The sequence below is a fragment of the Monodon monoceros genome, unplaced genomic scaffold (assembly GCF_005190385.1).
Source record: "Monodon monoceros isolate NGI ecotype Baffin Bay Population unplaced genomic scaffold, NGI_Narwhal_1 Super_Scaffold_22, whole genome shotgun sequence".
NCBI lineage: Eukaryota > Metazoa > Chordata > Mammalia > Artiodactyla > Monodontidae > Monodon > Monodon monoceros.
The window spans coordinates 40,808,969-40,815,211 of record NW_021703779.1 but is presented as its reverse complement, the minus strand read 5'-3'; the positions used below and the strand labels follow the sequence as shown (position 1 = coordinate 40,815,211).

The following is a 6,243-nucleotide window of genomic DNA, read 5'->3' as shown; positions in this document are numbered from 1 at the left end:
GTTGGCATGAAGCCAATCACATGACTGTCAGGTGGCACAGAGGTTAGAGCTTCAGTCTTTGGATGACTGTGTCTGTTAGTTGAGAAGTGTGTGTACCACAATAAAACCCAAAGGAGGAAGACTTCAGCTAGCTGATGACGATTCTACTTTCAAGGTCTTTCTGTTGAAGGATGTTGTAATAAGCCAGAGTATAATAATATGTACTGTGGACTTAGACTATGCCAGGCACTGTGCTATGTTATTTATATTCATTTGTAATTTAAAATTATTAGTAGAATCCCTCACTATTATTATACCATACCTTCCAGATCGGGAGACTGAAGCATACAGATGTCAAGTGAGTTATCCAACGCTTCACAGGTAGTAAATGAAATAAAGAGTTAAGATTAGGCGGTTTGGCTCCAGAATGCATACCCTTGACTTCTATACCATTCAGTAGTCATGAGCACATCCTCATTTAAGAAAAGGATTTGGATGGTTACATGTCTTGGTAAATTTTGTGGAGTAAGTAAGTGGCAGAACTCAAACTAGAATTTAGGTGTCCTGACTCCAGATCCCATTCATTTTTCAAGGTGATTTGTCTTTTCCCCCCGTCCTCTGGAGCAGTACATCTTAGACTTGAATTTACATAGGGTTCCCCTAGGGATCTTGTTAAATTGCAACTTCTGATTCAGTAGTTCTGTTGGGGACGCTGAGTGTCTGCATTTCTCACAAGCTCCCAAGTGGTGCTAATATGCTAGTCCTCAGAACACACTATGAGTCCAAATAAGGTTTTATGGACCCTCTGGTTTAGCAGCTATGACTTCTGCTTGGAACACACACACACACACACACATGCACACATGGAGACACAGTGATGAGGGAGTAGGATTGGGGTGCTTTCTGATCTCACTAGTGAGACCCCTCACTAATTCTCTTTTGGGGTTGAAGACTCTGAGGCCCGTGGAGGGAGAGGATGCTTCAGGGAGTTGTTAACAGGCTGAGACTGGGACCTATTCCACTTGACTTCCCAGCCAATGTGCCCCTCTCCTCCTTCCCTCCCTCTGTTGCACAGGAGCTTCTGGGGGAAGAGAATAGTAAAGGAATGGGCATTGTTCAATGATGGATTATTTAAGACTTTATAAGAACCACCAGGGTGATCTCCATTCCAGGCCTCCTTGTCTCCATGTTGTACTGAACACAGGTCTCAGCTGCCCAAGAGGACCCAGCTGTACTGAGCCCAGGTCAAAAGGTCAAAATATTGCGTTGGCCAAAAAGTTTGTTTGGGTTTTTCCATAAGATGTTACAGAAAAACCCGAACAAACTTTTGGGCCAACCCCAATAGCTCTCCTCATAGGTCTGCATACCCATGCAGGCACCACTCTGGGGAAAACGGACCCACAGAGGTCCCTCTGATGGTCAGACAGTATTTGTAAGCACACCCCTGTCTACAAACCCCAGGGACTACCAGTAACTAGATACATGCTACAACTCTTGTATTAGTCTGGGTAAGCCAAACTACTGGAATAATTAGACGGAAAATATAATGGCTCAGACACAACCTTTCTTGCTCGCATAAGAATCAACCATGGGTAGTCCATATTGACCGGTGGTGTTCCTCCATATAGATCGAGGCTGTTGGCATCTCTGCCCTCTTCAACATGGCTTCCAGGGCACTCTAGTTGTCATCATTCCTGGAAGTGAGAAAGAGAATGGAGGAGCACAGGTCAGGAGCCACCACTAGCTTTCAGGATCACCATGGTACAGAAAATCAGGAAGTTTTTTCTGAGACCCAGAGGTCAAAAAACTGCAGAAAACCATTGCTGACAGCACAGGTGTCCCATGGCCCCAGGGTGGTTGGGTGATTAGCATAGCAAGGAGTCTAGCAGGTACTGCAAAACTCACATCTGCTTGCAGCAGAAATTAATACAACATTGTAAATCAACTATACTTAAATAAAATTAAAACCAAACAAAACTCACATCTGCTGAAAAATACTTGCCTACTCTTCCTGCTAGAGGAAAAGTATGGTTTCTAACTCCCTTCTCCCTTCCAAATTTCATGCAGAGAGGTCACATTGGCAAGCAAGTCTGAGAAATGTAATCTCAATGCTTCCAGCCCCGGCAGTACAGGAGAGGGGATGGGAATGGGAATGTCGCAGAGTGCCAACAGACAATACATGGCACATCTTTGAAAATCCCATTAAAATTGAAAGATTTGTCTCCCTTTTCCTCCTTCCAGACTGAAGTTGATCCCTGCCGATGTCTCCAGTGTCACTCTGCAAACTGAAGCATCAACTGCTGAGGCAAGCAACAGTGGTTTGTGTCATGGAATTGTCTTCTTCTCCTGGCCCTGGACCCTATGGATATCAAGTGAGCCCTAATTTGTGCTCCCCACTATCTTTGTACACACTTGTACATGTATGTTCTTATAGATGTGCAGGTACATACACACAGACCCACATCTCAGACAGCAGATCCTCAAGTGCAAAGTACTGGCCTCCAAAGCCCTGAGCAGCTTCACAGTGGAGAAGCCCAAAGCATTCATAGGTGTTAGGGCCAAGGAGGCTTCAGAGAGTTGGGAGAAATTCCTAGATTCTGCCCAAATGCCCCTGACCTCAGAGGCCAAGGCTGTAGTCATGGGGGCATTCGGGTAAAGAGCATCCTCCTGGGTACTGAGCTTGGAGATGGATTCCAGGATTTATTTTATATGACACCTCAGAGCATTCCTTTCAATGGAAAGAACTTTCTCCCCTTCCTGAGGGACCAGTCTACTCAGTAAAGACTCAGTGAACATGAGCAAATTATAATGAATGAAGACTCACATTTCCCAAGTTGTGTTCCTGTTGGAGGAATTCTTAAGTCACCGATTCTGACCTAGAGGAATCTTTTGCCAGAGAAAATAAAGCTAGAGAACCTAGATCAAGACTGGCAAATCTGTTGCCCTTATGCTGCCATTATATTCTACATACACGGCAGCTATCGTTTGTCAATAATGTGAATTGGGAGATTGGGATTGACATATATACACTAATATGTATAAAATAGATAACTAATAAGAATCTGCTCTATAAAAAAATAAAATAAAATAAAATTCAAAAAAAATAATGGTACTCTTTCTGGTCAAGGTCAGACAGGCTCTTAGAATTCTTCTCAACAGTATGTTCTAGTCTACCTCTACCAATCAGAGTTGGTAATTATGTTGAAACCTATTTGCTATGCCTGCCCTAGGTCAGCATTTCACAGAATGTGTTCCATGAAACACTGGTTCTCTAGCTTATTAACAATCATGATGTGAGTAAAAGGTTCTATGATCATAAAAACTTGGGAAACATTGTTTAGATGTGTTTTTTTTTTAATGGAGAGACTTCTACAACCACTAGGATACTATGTAGGTAGGATACTATATAGATCTCCCAGAAGGTCTGTAAAATACAGCATTTTCCAGGGGCTTCCCTGGTGATGCAGTGGTTGAGAGTCCGCCTGCCGATGCAGGGGACGTGGGTTCATGCCCCAGTCCGGGAAGATCCCACATGCCATGGAGCGGCTGGACCCGTGATCCATGGCCGCTGAGCCTGCGCGTCTGGAGCCTGTGCTCCGCAATGGGAGAGGCCACAGCAGTGAGAGGCCCACGTACCGGAAAAAAAAAAAAAAAAAAGGTGAAAAAAAAGGTAAAAAAAAAATACAGCATTTTCCAAATGTATTTCACCATAGAACTCTTTCCAAAGAGCGTGTTGCGAGACAAAAAGGATTATACGCGGAATAATAAGAGGCTTTCTCTGGGTGGCCTGACAGTGGGCTAGGCGGGACCAGTGGCTCCTCCTCCCCCAGATAGAGTGAGGGGCTGCTCATGATCTCAACTTCCCACAAGGTTGCTGGGCAGCTGTCATTTTCAGCATTCCCCTGAACATCTGGCACCTGAGCTCAAATACTTTTCCTCTGCTTACAATGGCACTTTCATGCTCATGCTGTGAAAAGGAAGATTGTCAGGGGTGATCCTGGTCCAGCTGCACCCAACCCAAGCATGTCTCTCTACAGGATAACGAGAGAATGTGAGACTTGTGCTTTGTGCTGATCCATGTGTCTGTGACCCAGCCTGCCTCAGTGATGCTTGCTGGTGATTGAGCCCTTTGCCTGACAGTGGTACCTAATGTGGAGTGAACATGGCAGAAAAGTTGAACTGTTTCACTTGAGGGGTGGGAAGCATCCTCTCTGGGGTTGAGGACAAATCACCAGTAGTGCTAATGATTGAATGGCCTCATTTTCTGTGGGCCACAAATGCCCCTGAACTGGCAGGCCATGTGAACTTATGGCCTTATGATTGTATGGCCACAATGTCTATAGGTCCCAGAAACACTGCTGAATGGGCAGTTCATTTGCTTCTTGGTGGCTAGTCACTGTGTAGTTAAAATGTCTAGGGGCCACAGATGCACACCTGAATGGGCAGATAATTTGGCTGTGTCACTATGAAAAATTGAGGCTGAGAGACAAGGCTGCCCGTTGTTAGATCTCTCATTTACTCTACTTTTGAGCTTTTTTTTTTTTTTTTTGCTGTACACTGGGCTCTCACTGTTGTGGCCTGTCCCGTTGCGGAGCACAGGCTCCGGACACGCAGGCTCAGTGGCCATGGCTCACGGGCCCAGCCGCTCCGCGGCATGTGGGATCTTCCCAGACCAGGACACGAACCCGTGTCCCCTGCATCGGCAGGCAGACTGTCAATCACTGCGCCACCAGGGAAGCCCTACTTTTGAGCTTTAAAGATGAAAAGAAAGGGACAAGAGAGGGCCCCTCAAATCCAGACACCACTGTGGCAGCTGATGCAGCCCAACCCCTCAGATTTTATCATCATTCAGTGTACCAGATAGAGGACTTTTGGAGAAAGTCAGGTGCGTGTAAAAATGTGACACTTCATGGAAATAGTAAGGCTTCCCCCAAGACTGGTACCATGAAGGGCTGAAGGAATCTGAGAGATTGGATAATTTGTCTAGATGAATCAATTAACTTTTTTTTTTTTTAATTTTTGGCTGTGCCACATGGCATTCGGAATCTTAGTTCCCCGACCAGGGATCGAACCCATGTCCCCTACACTGGAAGCACGGAGTCCCAACCACTGCACCACCAGGGAAGTCCCTTGATTAACTTTTATCATTCCATTTCCCTTCTATTGCCCTGTTAGTTTTGCAGTCTTTAATTATTCTTTTTTCTTTTTTTTTTTGCTGTACGCGGGCCTCTCACTGTTGTGGCCTCTCCCATTGTGGAGCACAGGCTCCGGACGCGCAGGCTCAGCGGCCATGGCTCACGGGCCCAGCCACTCTGCGGCATGTGGGATCTTCCCGGACCGGGGCACGAACCCATGTCCCCTGCATCGGCAGGCAGACTCTCAGCCACTGCACCACCAGGGAAACCCCCTAATTATTATTTTAGTGATTACCCTAGAGATTATGACATACATGCCTCAATTTATGTCTTCTGTAGATTAATACTTTTACTGCTTCTTCCACAATTCAATGATAGAAAATATTTTAGGTCAATCCCCTCTTATCATTTATACTATTGTTGACCTGAATTTTAATTCTACATATATTTTAAGTCTCTCTATGCATTATTATAATTGCTTAATACAGTCAGTGTTCATATAGTTTTATCCACATATTTACTCTTTATTCTTCATAATGCTTTCACTTTCTATTTTTTAAGCATCATTATTTCCTAACTTTAAGAAATCCCTTTAGTGTTTATTTTAGTGTAGGTCTGCTGGCAATTAATTATATCAGTTTTGGTTTTTCTGAAATTAACTTTATTTCATCTTCGTTTAAAAGGATATTTTCCTTGAGAATAGAATCCTAAGTTAGCAGTTATTTTATTTCAGCACTTTAAAGATATCATTTCATTGTATTTGTTGAAAAGTCAGTTGCCGTTCTTACTGTTTCTCCTTTGAATGTAATGTGCCTTTTTTCTCTGGCTGCAATTAGATTTTCCTTTTTTCTCTTTTGTTTTCAGCAGTTTGACTATGATGTGCCTAGTTATGATTTCCTTTGTATTCATTCTGTTTGAGATTAGTAGAGCTTTTTGAGTCAGTGGCTTGATATCATTTGTCAATTCTGGTATCTTTTCAATCTGGTATTCCTTCCAATTAAACATATATTGAACATTTACACCATGTTCCATGTCTCTTACACTCTTCCCATTAATTTTCGTTCCTTTTTTTCATAATGCTCCAGCCTGAATAGCCTCTGCTAACTCATTTCCAGTTCACTAAACTTCT

General features: G+C 43.7%; 1 long non-coding RNA gene across 3 annotated transcripts in view; it reads left to right on the top strand.

The window, feature by feature from the left end:
- Nucleotides 1-2,218: 2,218 nt before the first annotated feature.
- Nucleotides 2,219-6,243, top strand: part of LOC114905994 — a 249,353-nt gene continuing 245,328 nt past the window's right edge. For all 3 annotated transcript variants that reach the window (XR_003796354.1, XR_003796352.1, XR_003796353.1), the window contains exon 1: nt 2,219-2,351. This is a non-coding gene — a long non-coding RNA (uncharacterized LOC114905994). The remainder of the gene's footprint in view (nt 2,352-6,243) is intronic.